Source organism: Vicugna pacos, chromosome X (assembly GCF_048564905.1).
Source record: "Vicugna pacos chromosome X, VicPac4, whole genome shotgun sequence".
In the NCBI taxonomy this organism is placed as follows: Eukaryota; Metazoa; Chordata; class Mammalia; order Artiodactyla; family Camelidae; genus Vicugna; species Vicugna pacos.
In genome coordinates, this window is record NC_133023.1 from 87402319 (window position 1) to 87423153 (window position 20835).

The window sequence follows — 20835 nt, forward strand, 5'->3', positions numbered from 1 at the left end:
TCCTTAGGCCAGAGAAGTCCCTCTTCATCTGTCCCCAGCCTACATCTCCAGCCTCATCTTCTCTCATGACTACCTTCTACATTACCCTTTAGCTGAACAGGATGATTGCAGTTCCTCTAAAAGATCAGGCTATTTGATGTTTTTGCACCACTGCTTCTTTTTCTTAGAACATCTTCCCATCCCCACCATTTGTTCATCAGATAATACCAAACTGCTAATCCATAACCTCTACCAGTTCACACTTACAGAATGGCTTGCAGTACTACCATCACCTTCTCTATAAGACATGTTCAGATACCTGTTTCTCATCCTTTTACTAGATGGACCTAATTAACCCACTCTTTATGTCCTTACAGTGGTGATAATATTGGTGAGAGTGATAGTTAATATTGACTGAGGATATACTATGTTATATACCAGCCATTGTGCAAAGTGAGACTGGGGATAGGAGCAACAGAAAACTGCCAGGTATTTCAGAGAGCTCATAAACAGCTATACTTCTAATGGAGGGGTCTGATACGGATATCTAGGAAAAATGATAACTAGACAAATATCCCTGTGTACCAAGATCAACATGAACCATGCCTTTCAGCAACAGCAATCGCTAACATCTGGAGATTTCCCCCCAGTTTTCTGTACTGGGTAAATAAACTTCAATGTACTAGTTTTCTATTGTCACTGTAATAAACTACCACAGACTTGGTGGTGTAAAACAACACAGATTTATCTTACGGTTTTCTAAGTTAGAATTCTGAAATGGACCTTGAAGGGCTAAAATCAAGGTGTCAGCAGGACTACATTCCTTTCTAGAGTCTCTAGGAGATAATGTTTTTCCTTACTCTTTCCAGCTTCTAGAGGTTTGTGACCACTGTCTTCAAAGCCAGCAATATCAGGCTGTCTTTTTCGTGCTGGCATCTCTCTGGTTCTCTCTCTTCTGCTCCCTCTTCCACTTTGAAGGACCCTTGTGATTACACTGACTTCACCAGTTAACTAGGATAACTTCCCTTTTTTAAGGTCAGCTGAACATCAACCTTAATTCCATCTGCAATCTTAGTTTCCGTTTGCCATGTGATGCAACATATTCACAGGTTCCAGGGATTAAGACATGGACATTTCGGGAGGCCATTCTGCCTACCATGACCAGTGATTCCTACAGATTTTTTTTTTATTGAGTTATAGTCAGTTTACAATGTTGTGTCACCTGCAGATTTTTTGATTGGGGGGCCATCTGAGATTACATATCTCATGGCCCTACTGATTAGGTTCTGATATGTAAATCTTTTTAATTTAGAAAAATAATAATGAATGCTATGAGCAAATAAATTCATATGTATTCCACACCTACAACACTTGATTCTTTTACTTCCTTGTGTATAAGTCAGTCCTCACTTCTCTACTAGTAGCTCGTGACTGGGGACTATGTCCCTTATTGATTTTTGTTTCCCTAGCAACTAGCACCATGCCTGGCACATTGTAGAAACTTATTGTTTATTATAGTAATAAAGAAATGAAAAATGCTTCTTCTGGGAAAAGACATTCGTCGAGTTGTATTTGTTACTTATTTCAGAATTGTACACATCTCAAAAGCTGAATCTAGTGCTAAAAATGGAGAGGGAAGCTGAATATATACTATTCTAAAAATCCATTTTAAATGAATGTCAGAGATATTTTTAAAAATTAATTTCTAAAATGGATCATTCGTAGGTAGAATAAGGAGCAAAAGAAAGGGAACTGTTCCCCTAAACCATATGAATTCCTACGTACCATTTCAAATCAATACGGGGAAAGTCACTTCTAAACTTATGATTCATGAACTTCATTTACCGCTCCTTCTTTTGGTTTGATCAGAATAGCCATTTTTATATAGTACTAGAATTGTTGACATTTTATTGTATTACCACATCTCATTATTATGTATTAAATGCTATTATTTATGGCTACTACTTAATCTGGTGTGAGATGGAAAAATTATTGAAGGCTTGGTATCTCAGGAACAGGCATTTTATAGGGATGAAAGACTGACTAGGAAGAGTCAATGGTCCTTCAGCTGCCCCTCAGATCATTAACTCCAAGTGGTTATTTGCTCCCAGGCACTGTCCTGTGCCCAGGTTGTTATTGCTGTGATATGTAGATGAAGGAGAATATATTTTAAGTGCTTTAATATGAACTCAATGCTCATGAAGGGTGCCAGATTGAAAGCACTGGAGTCTGAAGTCATCGGGTTACGCACTTGGCTGGTTCCAAGTTTCAGAGAGATGTTTGACCTTGAATGACCCACCTTGCAAGAGGGAGAACACATACAGTTTTACTGAACTTCAAAAGATTGACAGAGGAGTGCCATAGTAGCATCCCAAAGTTAAGCATTTTTATCAAGGAGGAAAATGAGACTACTAACTAAACTTCTACTTGAATTTGTTTCGTACAATGCCAATACTGGTGTGCGTTGGGGTAGGGAAGGAGGGCTGTGGTGTTAGCAAACACAATTGCTTTAAGATAAAAAGTAAATCAATGCCCTATTACCGGTGCACTAAACCACTTAAATAAGCCGCGATCTTTTAAACAACTGGTGTGTGTATTCCAACTTAATGGCCAATCTTGATTTCATTTTGCATACTTGAGAAGAGTCCTTAATTTTCTAAAAATCAGAAAATTTGAACTGTTTGATCAGGAAGACAGTTGACACTATCCCTCCCAAAGTTTGTATTATAGATGTGAGAAAACCAAGGCCCAGGGTAGAGAAGTGACCTAGGAAGACCATATCACTCGTATAAGACTGGGAGTAGAGCCTACATTTTCAAACTAACAGGCAACAGCTTTTCTACTATACCATGTTGTCTCTCTCAGGGAAGGAAAGCAGCTGCTCTCTGAACCTTTTAAATATTTAGTCAATTATCTTCATAGGTGTGTGTTCTTTTGGCCTGCTAGGCATTTTTCCTCCATTCTGATCTATTCATTCACATTAGCTTTGCAAGACTATCATTTTTCACCCATCTAAACCTTTTTAGTATGAAACAATACCTTTAAGTTAATATTACACAACTGACTCACAATTCCCAAATTAAGAAAATAATTTTCACGAATGGACACAATATGTGAAAATCTCAACATCCTTTCTTCTTTTTTAATCTGCCATTCTATTTTCTGATCTGACTTTTTTTCCCTAGAGTGCTCTGACCTTTTTGACAACGGTACTCCCTTACAGGCAGCGCCACTAGAAGAACAGCAAGCGCAACTCCATGCATAGTTAAAACTGACAAACCCATTTTAAATTCCCATTACAGACGGATCTCAATTAACTGGAACCCAATTTAAGAAAACCCTTAATGTATTTGCACTGTATATTTTGAAGGGCAATGCAAATTCCAAGATTTCAAGGATTTCATTTTTAATGTAAAATCATTGTTTCATGTGCTTTAAAGAATGTATCAAGTGATTCCAAAAACTTCTCACAAATTCAGATAATCCTTTTGATTTTTTTACAAATAGAGTGAGAATTCATATTTGAATAACGATGTGTAGCACTGCCATATACAGGTATTAAAGAAAAAAATCAATGCTTCCTAGACCCTACTTTCTAAGGACGTAACTCTGATGACTATTTTTAATAAGAATGAAGCCCAATGAGGGAAGTCTTTCAAGTAACTGAAGATTTTGATTAATCTGAAACCCCTACCCAACATCCTGCTACATTTTCACATATATTCCATCTAACAGAAGACTGAATATAGAAGCAATCATTTTCTCAATATTACAGGTGACTTCTATCTTCATTGGCACATTTACCAAAAGAAAAGACACATTAACTTTCACCCAGTATGGTTCAACAGATGAAAGGAAGGAAAAATGGGAGGGTAAATAAGTGAATGCAATACCATGACAATACAGATATTTTACTTAGATTTTCCTAAAAATTTGATATATTCATTTCGGGAGGCAAATACTTGTTTTGTCAGTAAAATTATCTGAGTGGAAATATTTTTGCCATTGATATGGAGAAATGCCATGTTTATTTGCAGTCAATGATAACTATTAAATGGTTTTGCAAACATCCTCATTGGCCACTGTTGTTCCCTCATAGTCTGCAGGTATTTTCATTAGTTAGGGAGTCTCTTGGTTTTAGTAACTATATGTGGAAAAGATCACAGAATCATTCAAATACAGAAGGCAGCTTGCACATTTGGGTTTGCAAAGATGCAAACAGTTATGAAGTACAGACACAAGCTTATCTATACAATGGCCAAATGAGTTTTTTAAAGTTTAAAACAATGCATTTCATTTACACGGCATTTAATAAATATAACTGATTAAAGATGTGGAACATTCCATTCTTTTCACATTATATATCTATGTGTTTAACTCACAAAGTAAATTTCAGTAGAATGCACATACCTTGAGAGATCCAGAAGTTATGGGAATCAAAAAGGAGACAGCTGAATAAAGGTCACCCTTGTAATTCCTGTAAACAAATTAGGCCAAATTATCCTTCAAACATATGTACCAGCAAGTCCAAAGCAGTCCCTATATGAGGGAAAGGAAGAGACATGTAGGGTAGGATTGGGAGTGGGCATGGGAGTTGTGAATATAAGACTTCATTTTGCAATTCATAAGGGATAAAGGAGTCAGTTTCTTAAAAGGTCTTTATGAAACTTCAAACAACTGCATTAACTACACTGCTAATAAAGAATTTCTTAATTATGGATGAGTATACCTGGAGGGCTATGGAATTCTCATCCAAAGACTCTCCCAATCTAATATTATTCAATTTTCACTCAATATACCATTCATTTTGAGATGAAATGCCCACAGTTTCAAGAAGTTTTCACCAATGTAATTTATAATAATTGTAATCTCTTATATTAAGGCAGTCTTTCACAATTGACAGAAAACCTTCATATACACATTTCATTTAATCCTCAAAACAACCCTGTTATAGAATTAGTAAATTGAGACCCAGAGAGCTTATAAATGGCTTGCACAAAATCACATATGTGGTTAGTGGCAGAGCCAGGACTAGAATCCATGTCCCCTCACTTTGGTTTCCAAAGTCCTACATGACTTCCCTATTCAAGTTATAAAATTGACTGTCTCCATATGCCACACTTGGTACTGGGCAATAGGGCAAGAAGTGTACCCTATAATGATCCCCATTAATTTACACAACTTGACAGATACACTTCTCACTCTGATACATATAGTGCTCAATATGAAGTCACACAGATGTTTAACATATGAACTTTATAAAATCCTTCCTCTGTAATGTAAATTAGTACAGTATTTCTGGAGGGCAACTTGTCAGTAGATACCAAAAGCTTTAAAAACATGTGTTCCCTTCAATCTACTTACTCTATGTTTATATATTTATTTTGTCATGTTTATACATTTATAAGGCAATTATCAGAGATGTACACAAATAAGTATGTATAAGAACTTTTACATTTTTTTATAATAAATATTGGAAATTACCTAAATGCCCAATAATTGGTGCTTGGTTAACTAAGTCAAGGAAAAACATGATGTCTTACTAAAAAGCCATTAAATATGATAACAGGAACCGTAAGGATATTAATTGTTATTCCATATCACCTCTACCTATGGCTTTAACGTGCTGCTTTTAAAGCAAGTTATACTTGCTTTGAAGAGTTGGGGAAGGGGAGAATTACAAAATTTTTCACCTCTCTGTGTCTCTGTCTCTTTCTGTATCTCTGTCTCTGAATATGTGTGTGTGTATACATATATATTTTATTGACATAGAAATATGTTAACAATATATTGATAAACAAAAAAGCACATTATTTTGCAATTTTTCTAAAATGAAACTATATCACCCATATATTAAAAGGATCTATGTTTTAAATTCTTCAAAAACCCATTTTAGAAAAGGCTGTGTGGTGAATTAAAGCTAAAGAAAAAGGAAAAGATTAACATTCCAATATTTTATGATTGGCACTTAATTAACCTGATAGCCCCAATTTATCAATCAAGTAATTCCCAAACCTTTTTTTTAATATTTGAGGCAAAATCTCAGTAATAAGGGCAAACAACTTACAATTTCTACACAGTAAATCAAGACAGAAGACAATATCTAAATGTAATTTTTTTTAAATGTAGGTCAATAACATCATTGTCACCTTTTACCAAGGTGACCTTACAGTGATAATAGACTATTATATTATTACTAATGATCTCTATATCCAATATACTATATATAAATCATTCATAATAGACTTAAGTGGTGCTCTTGATTAGTTGCAATCTAATTGCCCGATGTGCATTTTTCATCACTGTTAACGTTGCTCAAAAAAGACATGGTTCTGCTCAAGTGTTCATGTAGTTCCATAATGGTGCTAAGTTTGAATCTTTCAAGGGAAGACATTTCAGAAAGTACTTAGATCTAGACTACAAAAAATATTCCTGGCTCTTCTGCCACATATACCAGAACAAGTCTGTAGAAATTGGCTTCGTACCCAACAGGCTGATTCTGCAAGGCAGCTAGAAAAATTGCTTTAAAAAATAGACTGGCCTACATGCAGCATTTTGCCTGGGTGAGATACACAGAGGACTGGGAAGCAAGAGGGCTTTAAAATCATATAGTTCTTCTCTGCTCACTTCTCAATTGTCTTCAGACTGAAGCTGCTAGGAGTCTATCTCCCCATTTATGATTAGAGAGGTCCAGTTCACATGTTGATCTATACAAAATATCCCAGGTTACTTGTCATCACTTATCAGTTCCCAACATGCACAACTTCCCTCACCTTTTACCTCTTTGTTCTACTCAAGAACTCATTTCCACAAAAGACACTGTTGACTGTGTTAATACTGCATGAGGGCTAGCTACTCTTTAAAAGAAGAAAAGTTAGAATGTTTGACAGGACCATCACTGAACGCAACCAAATAACGCACACCAGCAGGAGCCACAAATGTTAGAAATGCACCTCACAGAACTATTGGTCTTGGAGATAGGCTAGAGCCTGCAAGCAGAGTCCTAAATCCAAATCTGAACAGCTCATTAAGAGGTCATCTAACTCAAACTTTAATTAGTGCCACTGACTCTTGTTTGGTCCCACATAGAGAATACTATTCTTTATCTTTCAGCTCTCAGCTTCTTAAAATGAAACTATCATCTGAGATTGCCTATGGAGATAAAATGCATAAATTGGAGGTGAGCAGAAAAAGGGTCAAAAAGTCTGGTTCAAAAAATATATACATTATATGGATATCCATATATGTGTGTATGGATAGATATCTTTCTCAGATGTATTTTAGAAGTATAATTTCTATTCATTTAGAAAATGGGACTTTTTAAACTTTTTTCAATAATTACTCAATTATAAACTAATTATAACTATAACCCCTGTATTAACACTATCTCTATTTTCAAGGGACTTTGGACTACATACAGATCACACTGTATTTTACTAATGAGTGTATCTTTACCTATTGCTACACATGCTTTGAAAACCCTAATGCTATTTTTCTAATGGGACACTTACTCAAAAACCTTATAGAAAATAATTGTGTTAGTAACAGAGACAGTTTCCCCATTACAATGATCAGTGCCCTCCGACAATTAATGCTGCAACATTTTGCACTGTCACTTTCTTCCTCAGGGCCTAGAGAACTTCTAGATTTACATTATTGGCTGTGGCTTCTTTTCTTTCCTGGCAATACAGGCATTCCTAACGATGAGACCTGTCAAAACTTTTCAATGCTATTTTTCTTCTCTTCCATTATAGGTGACTGTGACTGAATAGCCAAGTAATCTATAGTCTAACTTCACTTAATTGTTTTTACTACATGACATGAAGAAATATAGTGAGCAATCACTTCCGTTTTACATGAAGCAAATTGCTACTGCTTTCCACAGCAATATGAAGAAGTTTTAACTTGCCTAATCTCCCTTGAACATCCTGTTTAAATCCTGACAGGATAAACTCAACCATCCTTGGTTCTCCAGTGAGTGAAGATCAGATTGGATCACTGGATCTCAATTATTTTCCCTATCCGTAGACCTCTTCAAAATAAAGCAACCAGAGAACAGTTGGCCCCAATTACAACTGGTATATTCCTCTCCCTCCAGCACCATCTCTCGAGAACAGATTTATCCTCCTTGTTGTTTATTATCTAAACCGCACTTCTAAGGTGCCAATACTTATATTTGTTTTTGTTTCCTCTTTGTTTCATAAATGTATTTTTTTCTGTAATGAAAGTTATACAGACTTATTATAGAAAATCTGAAAAATGCACAAAGCATAAAGGAAAAATATCACCTACTATCCACCTCCTCCAAACAGATATAGTTATTTTTTAGCACTTTTGTGCATCTTTTTCCAGTCCTTTTCTTTCTTTCTTACATATTGGGTAGATACAATTTTGTATCCTGCTTTATCACTTGATAGTATAACATAAACATTTTCATTTTATCATAAAATATTTGTAAATATCATCTTTAATGGCCATAAATTACTACATTGTCTAAACGTACCATAAATCACTTAGCGATTCCCTTGATGAACATTTAAGTTCTTTCATTTTTTTCCACTATTACAAATAATGCTTGGTGAAAATCTTTGCAAATAAAGCCTTTTCTGCCCTTCACATTATTTCTTTAAGATAAATTCTCAGAAGTAGAATTACTGGGTCAAATGGTAGGAGCATTTTTAAGGCTTTTGCGGCAAACTGCCAAATCTATACCAATTAACATTTCATCATGTCCTTATTATTTACTCATTGATTCAACCAATACTTATGAAACAGCTGCTGTGTACCAGGCACTGTGCTAGGTGATATGGATCCAGTAGTGAGCAAAACAGATGCAAAGTCCATGCCCGTGGGGAGCTAATATATTAGTAAATTTGATAAATCTAAATAAACAAGAATACAGTGTGACACCAGGTAGTGATGAGTAATATCAGGAAAAATAGAAGTGGATAAAGGCATAGAAAATAAAAAATCACAATTAGATTCATTACGTAGGATGGCCAGGGAAGGTCTCTTTGATGAAGGAAAATTGTATCAAAGATTTGAATGAAGTGATAAAGTAAACCTGTAGAAATCTTAGAGAAAATTCATTTCAGGAAGAAGAAACAGCAAGTGCAAAGGCTGTGAGAGACAAAAATGCACAGCATGTTTTAGGATCAAAATGGAAGGCAGTGTGGCTAGAATGTTGTGAACAAGGTTTAGTGGGAAGAATGGTAAGACATGAGACCAGATAAACAGTCAGGGACCAGATCCTGCAAGACTGTGTAAGACATAGTAAAGATTTTTAAAGTTTTTTTTTAATTTAATTTAAGTGTGACAAAGCCAGCTATCAGAGTGCAGAGAGTCGGAAGACTGCAAGATCTTATTTATTTTTTAAAAGGATCACCCTAGTTGCTGTGTGGAAAAATATATGGGGAGGAAAATGCATGTAAGGGCATCAATTAGGAGGCATTTCAGTAGTCTAGGTGAGAGATGATGGAGGTTTGGTCTAAAATACTAATGATGAGTGAGGAGAAAATGATTCAAACAGAGGACATGGATTGAAGGTAGAGTCAACAATGTTTGTTAATTGGTTGGATGTCAGGTGTGAAACAACAAAAAAAAAACCCTTGTATTTATTGTTTCTAATTTGCATTTATTTTGATTATTGAAGACTGAGTTTTTTTCACATTTATTAGCCATTTTAATTTCCGCTTATGAATTATCTCTCCATGCCTTGGCCCATATGGCACTAATAAAATCCTTTCCTCCCTTAGCTTCTATTTCATTGTTTCCTGGTTTGCCTCCTATCTCTCTGACCTTATTCTTGACTTGATCTCTCTTCAAGGCTCTTCTTATTTCACCAACCTCTTAAGTTCAATGTTTCTCAAGATTTCATCTTTCCTTCTCTTCTTACTCTATATACACTTCCTAGATGAACTCACCTTCCTATTCCTATGATTTCAACTACTACATTGACTGATGATATACAAATCTCTACTTTAAGGCCTGATCTTCAGATCTGTAATTTCCATCTATGACAAATCATCTCCATCTGGATGTCTAGATAGTGTCTCACATTAAATAAATGCAAATCGGACCTCATTATCCCCACCCAAACTGACTTTTTCTGTGCTCCCTATGTTGCCTAATGGCATTACACAATTTCCCGATCCCAAAGCCTCAGTGTCAACTCCTCCCTCTCCCTCAGCCCATAAATATAATCAAATGTTACCTTATGAATGGCCCTCAAAGTTTTCCTTAATGTCTCACTGCTACTACTCTTAATGCACTTCAATCCATCCTTCATACAGGTGTCATCTTTCTAAAACTCAAAGTTGGTGAGTTGCCCCTCACCCCCGCAACTTTAAAGCCTCTCATCTAATTCAGTAGCTTTTGCTACAATGCAGTACATTGTGTGATTTTGGATAAACATCAGAAAAACCACCATTTCCCAGTATAACTCTCCATGCGTGAAAACCCTAACACATTCATTCATTCAACAAACATGTACTAAGCACCCTCTGTGTGTCAGGCACATATTAGGAAATAAAATAAGACATTATCCCTGACGTCTGTTCCCCAGACTTGGGCAGGAAATAAAATGACACTCTATTTTCCTGGGTTGGTATGTCCTTTCACAATCTTTTAGCCATGTAGAATGTGGTTCTCCGTATCTTCTGACTAAAAAATTCCTACCTATTCTTTAAGAGCCAATTCAAATGACTTACCCTTTATAAAGTTAAATCTACCTTTGAGTTTCCAAAACATTCTAATTATTCCTCTTCTAGGGCATCTGTTACATAAGAATATGCTTACATGTCAGTCCGCTCAATAGATAGTAAGTTTTTTTTGATGTCTTTCCATCAGTGAGTAAACAGGGTCATTTAAAAAATTTAGGTGAATTAATGGATAATTGAACAGATAAAGTTTTTTTCTTCATGAAGATTGTTTTATGATGTATAACAAAAACTGTGTAATACTGAAGTATTCAGTGAAAAACAAAAAAAGAAGCTACTCCATGAGACTCGGAGAGTCTTTGTGGAAAACACTTGTGATTTCAAGACTCATTATCTCAGAGCTCTGTGCAAACATTGTTTCTTCTTCTGCCTTTTCAACAACAAAGCAATCTCAAGTATTTTGTGAAATATCTGGGACCAGAGTTCTCTTCTTACTAAGTCTATAGCTGTTTTACATATTTTCTTAAACATGTTTTATTTCATGTTTAACAGAAATATATTGCTAAATTTTTCTCTATTTTGTGTTAAATTACCCTTAGAATATTTCCCTTGCACTGAATTCTAATTGTTTATATTAAAATTACTTCACTTTCACAAGTTGTCCAATGTTTCAACAAGGCAAAATCTCAAAAAAAAGGAAAAGAACAAAACAAAGAAAAAACAGTAGCACCCCTGTGTTAACACTTCATGTATTTGAAACCAAAAATAAACGGTGTCACACCTAAGTGTTGACATTTTATTAGACTAAACGTGAAAGATTAATCACAAATGCACTGGCAATGTATGGATGTGTGCACAGAATAAATCTGTAATAAAGGGTACCAACCCAGAAAATTGGTGTGTTATTTTAGCTCCAGCCTAAGATAATTGAAAGAATGTATGAGCCAACACAAAACAAAAGTAATATTTTACATTATACTTATAATTTGCTAGGATATACCTAAGGAATTGGTCAGATTTAGAAAAAGAATAAAAAGATTAATCTCTCCCAAAAGTTTAGTGAATGTCACAGAACTTCTTTTCACATAAATCTATATACTACCACAAGTCTTGGAAATAGTTGAAAGATCAAGAAAGAAAGGAAGGAAGGGAAGGAGGGAGGAAGAAATGAGAGTGATTTTATTGATATTTCAAGGTACAAAGAGTCTTCTCAAGTCTAAGCAATAGGTATCAATTGGCCAATCAACTGCACAGCCTTCTACCTAAGAGGTCACTAGATCTCATTAGTGAAATTAATAAAAGGAGTTTCTCATTTGACCTGCACAGCAATTCTGTCAATGCTTCCCTACATCGCTGAAAGCTCTAAAGATATGAGTCACAATCATAAAAATATATATTCATTTCAAGCATACAGTAAGCAAACAGGTGATGTCCTTGTATGTTTCTGTAAATGATGCTTGAAAAATCCATGTCAATAATGTACATATACTTTAAATACTTCTTTAGAAAAAAAATTCCATCCCCACACACATAAACACAAACATATTTGGGGGCTAGTTAATAGAACAGAAGATCACACACCAATATCATTCAAATGCTTGCATTTAAACAGAGCAGCTTTTAAAAAAGAAAATCATTAATGCTAAAGCAAGAGGTAACGCACAGAGTATAAATTCAAAATGTTGATCAGAAGCATTTTGTTGATAGCAATTGAGTTAGCTAGGAACATTTCAGGTTTAGAAAGCTTCCAGCCACTGTGTGGTTGTAGTGTATTTATACATTTCTATATTTAAACACAGGTGGTAATTAGCAAGATTAAGACACCTTTAATAAGGCATCATCATAGGTGCAAAGGATGTGTAGCATAAGATGAGTCTATTATCAATAACTTTGCTGAATTAATCATCTCTTAGGACATTTAATTTTAAATATACCTGAAAAAACCTGGATTACTGAGATAGGCCATCTGCAGTATCTTTTTCTAATTTCTCTGAACAACTGTAGAATTTTCTTAAAATGTCTATATGCAGCTGGGACACAGGGATTGCAACATCTAATAAACCAATTGTCCATCTAATCTGGCACCTTCTTTTTGACAGGTGTCTAAACCACACAGAGGCATTAGAAGTAATATAAACACTTAGAATCCACCAATTATGCAAAACTATGCAACTGGGAAATTTTCTCCTTGACCTTAGCCTGCGATCAGATTTTCCCTGAAGTATGCAAACTGATAGCAATGTACTTTTATTTTGGCTGCTTTAAAAGCCCTCATTCATACAGGCAGCTAAAAACACTGAGCTGTGATTCCAAACATTAAAATGAAACTGAATTTCCTTTGATAAAACCATATAGGGGTTTACTGAATGTCACACACATATACATGCACACACACATATATATATCTGCAATCAGCTATTCTTAATATTTACAGTACCTTTCATCTAAATAGGAAAAAAATTTAAAAGTAAATATTTAGTAATTTTAAAAGGAAAACTGAGGCTATAACTAACTCCACACCATCATTTGGATAAACAGTTAAAATTCATTGATCAGATCTTTGAAACTATCCAGATGATTAACTAATGTTTTTTCACTGTACACCCAAAGGCCAAGCACCTGCTGAAAGGTTAGAGGAAATCGACATGACACAGAAGATATGACATAGATAGATACTAGGAAATCTACATGTTCAATAATGCTGATTGACAGAATTGTTCATGTTTTACTCAGATATTTTAGTATATTTACTCAGATATAGCTCAAGTAACAAAAATAAACCAATTAACAAAACATATGCAATTCAATACCCCAAAACTGGATCCTGATATTAAAAATGTTCTCTAAAATGTAAAAATGAAAATGATTTTTACTAAACTTTTAAAGCACTACTTCATTCTATCTTTAATAATTCTGTCTGAGACATTTATATTTTGAAATTCTAGTCACTCTAAAACAGAAAATTACCTGGTGACATATAAATATAGATACAGATTTTGATAGCCATTCTTTTTTTTCCGTATCACAATCCTTTTTGGGAATCACTCTTTCCTAGCCATAATATAGAAATTTGTTTACAGCTTTAAATTCAGGGAAAAAATATTAGTTTATCAGAACCCATAGCTGATAATATTGCAAAAAGCTTAACATGGATTGTAATTCAGCTCATATTAGAGTTTGTGATCCCAAAATTCAATTTTGTAAGTCATAATCAGAAACAAAAATGTTACAACAGAATATGAGAAACATTAAAAGGCAATTTCCTCATTGTTGACTACTTATCAATTGACAACTTAGTCGATTAATAGTAAAACAATCAATATGGTTTATGCTGACGGGTAAAATAAGTGTTTACAGATTTCAAATAAATGTATTCAAATCCATTTGGTCTCGGTAATAAAAAAAAGTGGGGCGCAATATTTTAATAAAATTACTTTTATACTTGAAAAGGGAAAATAATAATCTTACTGGAAAATTCCAGCATTATTTATATTTAACTTTACTATGATCTCTAACTAGGCTTCTTCAAAGTCTACAAAATCATAATTTGAATGAACATGTATTTTCAATGTAATATCTATTATGAAACTATTTTACAGCTGTGAATGTCTTCATAGAACAAAAAATGCCCTGCAGCAGCATACACATAAATACCAATAGGAATGAACAAATCACACCTCTATTTCTGTGATTATTTTTAAAGAACTGCTTGAGTAGGGACATGGAGGGTTGCAGTACGATCTTCAGGAAAATGACAGAGATGGCACAGATTTTTGTTCTGCTTAATCATTTATTGCTTGCAAATTCAATCCCCCAGCCTTTTACAGTTACTTTCAGGGACCAACAGCCTGACATGTAATTAAATTAACAAACAGGTTCCCATCCTGAATTAGTGACTCCCAGCTGTCTGTCCCATCTAGTTTCCATGGCAGTAGAAAAATCGGTGAAAACTGAGGTGCAGGAAATTGTAAGAAGCCAAAATATCAAACTCTTTAAGTTGATTTCTTTAAACCGATGAATCAGTACTGGGGGCGAAGGAGGGGAGGCAGAATTGAATTTAAAGTGTTTTATTTCCTGGCTTGTTGAAAAGGCCAGTGTGTTTCTGTTTTTGTCATTGCTGAGGAATGCAAGCAACATCTCCTTACACATTTCATAGAAGGCTGTAGATTCAGGATGGCATTTAGTTCATTACATATTTTACAGTAACCCAAGAGTGTCTGAGGTACTCTATGTGTATTTTAAAGTGTTTCATTTTATGTTTTTCTTTTTTTGACATAGACATTAAGATTCATCAGCCTGATGATAACTTTTTATAATCAGCAGCTATATATCCAGCTGTGGATATATGCTGTTGATCATAATTGCTAAATATTATCCCTTACAATATTCTTCAGCATTTAATCTACCTGTAGTTGTGCTAATAATCCAGTTTACATGACTCCAAAACATCCAGAGACTAAGTAAAAAATTCTCTCAACCGACCAGATGTTTGTTTGCATCACCCCAAACAGCTGGATGGTTGACGGAACTTTTCACTCATATATTTGGGTGTCCCCTAGATATAGCCATAGAGACCTGTCATAAGTACCCAGAAAAAAATATTAATCTTGGCACATACCTACCATAAACACAGATATGGAGGCTCCGACTAAGAGCTTCACAGGGTGTGATTCACTGATATGAAATGAGATGATTTAACACATTTTCCTGTGTCCATTTTCCAATTACCTTCTCTACTCATACAGTTAAGAGTAGGTGGGAATGGAGAATCCAATATTTCAGAATCATTACATCACATTGAAAACATCATCCAAGAGATAGTGGTTAGTTGGCATATATGCATGTTTCACCATATGCTATTGTTTACCTAAAGTGGAGACCTGGACAGGAAGTAAAAGTGAGATTTTTTTTTTTAATTTGTAAATTATCCAAGATTATACTTCCAGGTCTACAAATGAATCCTGAAGTTACATAAGAATTTAACAGGCTTTATTTATCAGACTCTAAATTATTATTTTTAAAACATTAGTAATCCAACATCAACTGTAAAAATATTTACTATCTCCAATTAAAACTAATTTGCTTTGATTGTATATAGAAATGTAAAACTAATTTGCTTTGATTGTATATAGAAATGTTAGCAGTACAATTGATATAAATATTGTTATAAAACAATTTTCAGTTTATGTCATCATATTCCCATTTCCTCAGCCCCATTTTTCAGGGGTCCCAAATGTAAGCAGTTTCATTGGTCTTGCTAAATTGTACCATAGAACATATAGCAAACTACAAAATCTCTATACATTATATAAATTGTCATAACAGAGTACCACATACGGAAGAGGAACATATGGTTGGACCATCAAGGTTGTTAGGAATAATCAAAAGCTGTGTGAAACCTTTTATAGCATTCACCTGCTCAAACTAAGCATGATTTTAGCTGGTTCTATTTGATATTTACTTTCCTCAGTTCTAAAAAAAAAAAAAAAAGGAAAACAGAAAGGAAAAGAAATAATATATTAAGTTAGGATTCAGAATATTTTACCGTTTAGGGAAAGGAAACATAAAGAGTAATCTCTATTCAAAATAGTGATTTAATCTAATACTCAGAATCTGCAGATAATTTAAAGCAGTTTTTGTATATGGGAACAGTTCTGAAATCTGATTCCTTTTAATTTTTTATAATCAGCAGCTATATTTCCAGCTGTGGATATATGCTGTTGATCATAATTGCTAAATATTATCCCTTACAATATTCTTCATCATTTTATCTCCCTGTAGTTGTGCTAATAATCCAGTTCAAACCTTTCTTCCAAATGGTAAAGGATGGGAAGCTTCTTTTTTTTTTAAGTATGCATGGATTACTACTTTTAAGGATAAATCAACAGGAATTTTAAATATATATATAAATCAATAAAATTATAATACATGTTTTATATCTAATGCATGGCATTCTTATGAGATTGCTTCTAAGTGTGTATGTGTCCGCGTGCATGTGTGTGTGCGCATGTGTCTGCGTGAGAGAGAGAACAAATATGTTAATACTATAAGAAAATTTGTTTTCATTAAAAAATTAATCATTGCATTAAGTATTCAAAGTACTGGTCTTCTTGTGACCTCAGGTCAGTAAGTAAGTAAATAGATAGATAAATCACTTGTTTGGGAAACCTTAGGGAATTTATTAACCATAATCTACACCAAGTACTTGATAACTATACTGAAAACTGCAACTGATAGACTATCGGGAAAAGCAAGCTTCAAGTAAAAATTACATGAATTCTAATTGCTATCTCTAACATAAAATGAAAAAAAATGGTTATGTTAATTAATACTGAAACTTCTTAGCACTTCCAAGTTTTTAAGGCTGTCATGGAAAATAAAGTTCCACTAAGCCTTCTGTTTTAAGAGGCAACATATCAAAAGAATATTTTGCAGTTTGAAAATTTAAAGTAATATTGTACAGAATAAACTTGAATGTTAGACTGTTCTGCTTCAGCAAGAATCTTTGTATTAGAACCATCAGAAAGGCACAATGACTATACAGGAAACAACGATCATGCCAGTTTTATTTACACATACGATAGCTTAAGTAAAACATTGAGACCTTGAGAGTATTCAGACTTCAAATTAGGCCTTTGAAAGAGATGGTAGTTACATATAATTTGATTTTACTTTTTAACACATCTACCTGTTTGAATATTTGGAATATCACTTAACCACCCTTACAGCATAATTATTCTACAAAGCATTCTTTCCTTCAGCTCCATTGCATATTTTGACAAATGACATGCCTGTTCTTAATTCATAATTTGGACCTAGAACTAGTGATAAATACTAATTCATGTACTCAAAAAATACTCCTTTTCTACTCTGTGTCTGGCATGGTTCCAGGTACTAGACTCTATTAGTTTTATTACGCAAACGTTGTTTTCCAGAAACACCTGTTTTTCAAAAACATTCTGGGAGACAATCTGAAAACTTTTAGATAATATTGAGAGCATGGATTCATTTTAGAAATTAACTGAACCCCTTTTCAAATGCATCTTGTGACTTCCTTTTATTATCATTGAAAGGTTTCAACATTACTTTGGCATATTTGAAAGCTTTTAACTGCCCTTTAAAAAAACTTTGAAATAATAAATTATTAACACATCACACACACATAAAAACTTATGAATTTGGACAAAAATGGTAAAACTAGGACTCTGTTTTTCCAGTTTATTTACTTAAAGGGTCATACTATGCCTTATGAAAGTTCATTTTTCCCCACGGTGCAGATATTAAGAGCAAGGTGGAGGGGGGGCAGTGAGCAAGTTAACAAATGCTAGGTAATCATGGAGCAGACTGTAAAGCTGTGGATCGCCTTTTAATTTAAAAAAAAAAAAAGCCTTTTCTTCTTAGACTGTACTCTTTCTTGGCAGCCCTGGAGTACCCTATGCTCCAAATCGGAAGTCTTCGGACTAAGAAGATGCACCAAGATACCTCAGCCAAAAGATAATAACGGAGCAGACATTTGCAATGTTTTCCCCAAACAGGTTAAAAGAGTAGCGATTGAGTCTACAGTGTAGTGTAGCCTGGTTTATCAGTTTAGTAATAGAACACAATCTAAAATTCAAGAAAGCTGTCTGTGACCCTTACCACAAATGCGATCAATTAAATGCTAATCTAACAGTACCTATTAGGATCCACTGGGGTGTTTCGTTTTCTTTTGATTTCTAAAACTGAGTGGCTACTAATTTCCCTTCTATGGCACTGGGAACTTCTTTTTGTAATTCTTCGGGCCACTTCAAATACACCTCCAGATTAACATTGCAGGGAAAAAACGGGAAAGTTCTGGGCGTCTCCAGACCAACTGCTTCATTTTTGAAGACCTACCCGTATTAGCATATCGCCAGTAGCAGTGGTGCAGATCTGCTAAATCCGAAGCTGAGGACGGCAAGCACGAGCTGCAAACCAGCCCCCGCCCCCGCCCCTACTCCCCCGGTGGCGAAATAGATGTCGAGACGACATCTACTAGTGGAGTGAGATCGTCTGCCTCCGCAATTGTAAACAACCGGCTGCACTGGGTTTGCTGAAATGTTTAAATACACTCCCGACTGCAAACACATCCACTCACCAAGTAGCTCTAAACAGTCTCCCCTCTCGACCTCTAGGAAAACCATCCTAAAACTGAACTGGCAATCCGCCCGTTGAGGAGCGAAAGAAAGTAAGGGTACATTTCCCCAGGCATGCCTAGAGGGTACTTGGCACCCCGCAGATGAGCTAGCCGCTGCTAGATTGCCGGTACCATGTTTCAGGATGAAAGGCGAAAACACACAAACCCGCGCGGCTGAGCGCGTGGTTAAAGCCAACATCGACGGCTCCCAGAGCACCAACTGCTGCGTAATGACTTATCACTTGACAAAAATTGGGGTGTACGGAGGACGTATCGGGTGGAGCCCCAAACGTCGTAGGTTAGAAGGAGGTCCTGGAGTTCCCCCCGGAACCTGGGCTCCCCGAGTGAGGCTCAAAAAGAAATTCAAAAGCAAACAGGTACTAAAGTGAGTCCTAGCCCCTGGGCATCATCTCTCAGACAGACGGCAGGAGCGGGACCCGAGTGGCCGAGCCCCTGGCAGACGTTCCAGGTGGGAAGGATGCTGGAAGAGAGGCGCCCCCTTGTCTCTTTTCGGACAGAGACCCCCCTCCCCAGCGTCCAGGTCCACTTGTTAGAGCGCCGGGGCTCTGCGCGAGAGCCGAGGCGAGGGCCCCCCTTTCAGAACCGAAGGAGTTGGTTGGCAAAAGTGTCGCCTGAGAAGCCTATTGAGCCCTTGAAGGGCAGCGCCCCCAGGGCCCGCTGAAAGCTTCAACTGCGAACAAGGCCGACCTCCCATCTCCCCTCGGTGGTCCAGAGCCCCGGGCCCGGCGGAGACCGAGAGAAAAAGGGGCGGAGGTCCTGTCACATCGGACAGGACTCCCAGAGAGGATGCAGCCCGCTGCTCACTGCTAGGAGCCGCCATCCGTCGCCTGCAGCCTCGGGGCGAAGTTCGCCCGGAGTCCTTCGGGTGGGAGGTGGGGGTGGGGGCCGCGAGCCAGAGGAAGGGAGGTGGGGGCCGGGAGCAACGCACCTACCTAGTCCAGGCGCAAGTTTCGGTGGCGTCCCTAGGTGCTGTCCCCCGCCCCCTCGCCAGGTGCTCAGCCCCGCCGGGCGCTGCCAGTGCCCGGGACCTCAGGCGTCTCAGCCGGTTCTTGCGGGAAATGACTGTAAATCCACATTACTGTTCGAGCTGCCGCTCGGGCCCCGGCATCGCTCTCCTCCGGCTGGCGGCGGCGGTGCTCTCAGCCGGCAGCCGCCGGGGTCAGGGACCGAACCTGGCTACTACCGCGCCAGCGGACGATCAGCTGCCAGGAAGGTGCTTGCGCCCAGGGTCGTACGTGTGTGCGAGAGTGTGTATACGCGTGTGTGTCCGTGAAAGAGAGAGTGTGCGTGTGTGTGCGAGCAGAAGGGGTGAGCTCAGCCCCCGGGGCACTCGGAGGTGAACTCCGGACTAAGCCGGAGCCCGCCGCGCTCCCGGGTGCGGGGCGTCTGCACGGCTGATGGCTGCGCTGATGTTGCCGTGGCCGCCGCCGCCGCGCTCTAAGGCTGGTCGCGGTGGTGCAAAAAATGTTTCTCCGCTACTCGAGACCAAAAAACCTGCCCTGTCTACTGAGCATGCCCGGTTTGACAGCTCCACAGCCAAGGGTTTTTTTTTTTTTTTCCTCCCTTTTCCCCAAGACTCCAGGTTTTAGCCGCAGCTGAGACGGGGGAGGGGGGGAGGAGAAGAGGAGGAGGAGGGCTGAGGGAGCAGGTAGCGGGCAAAGGAAGGGAAGTCAAGATGAGAAAGACCAGGGTGTTAGAGGGTGGAAGAGAGGAAAGGAGAAAGCTGGGGGTGGGAACAGACGAAGGAAATATGGATCAACAAAATTTAGATTTCGTACCACAATAAGTTTCTGGCCAGGGGACACTCAGGACCAGCTTCTATTTTTTTTCTCCAAGGGATAGGTGGGGTGGGGGCTTCGCAGGAGTGTTTGTCAACGAAAGATCAACCTGGGACCGTGTTTTATAGTCACGACATACCAAACGCGCGCGCTGCTGCACACTTAGCACACACACACACACACACACACACGCACACACACACACGAGAGCGATCACTACTGCGATGTGTAAAGCCTCAGGACT

General features: G+C 37.1%; 1 protein-coding gene across 1 annotated transcript in view; it reads right to left on the reverse strand.

Annotated features, from left to right (window-relative positions):
• The window catches only part of TENM1 (teneurin transmembrane protein 1), a 706272-nt gene extending 686078 nt beyond the window's left edge, over nt 1–20194 (reverse strand). The window contains exons 1-2 of the mRNA XM_072956695.1: nt 19746–20194; nt 4390–4456 (exon numbers count right to left, since the gene is read on the reverse strand). The gene's annotated coding sequence lies outside the window, so the exon portion shown is untranslated. The remainder of the gene's footprint in view (nt 1–4389; nt 4457–19745) is intronic.
• Between the last annotated feature and the right edge of the window lie 641 nt (nt 20195–20835).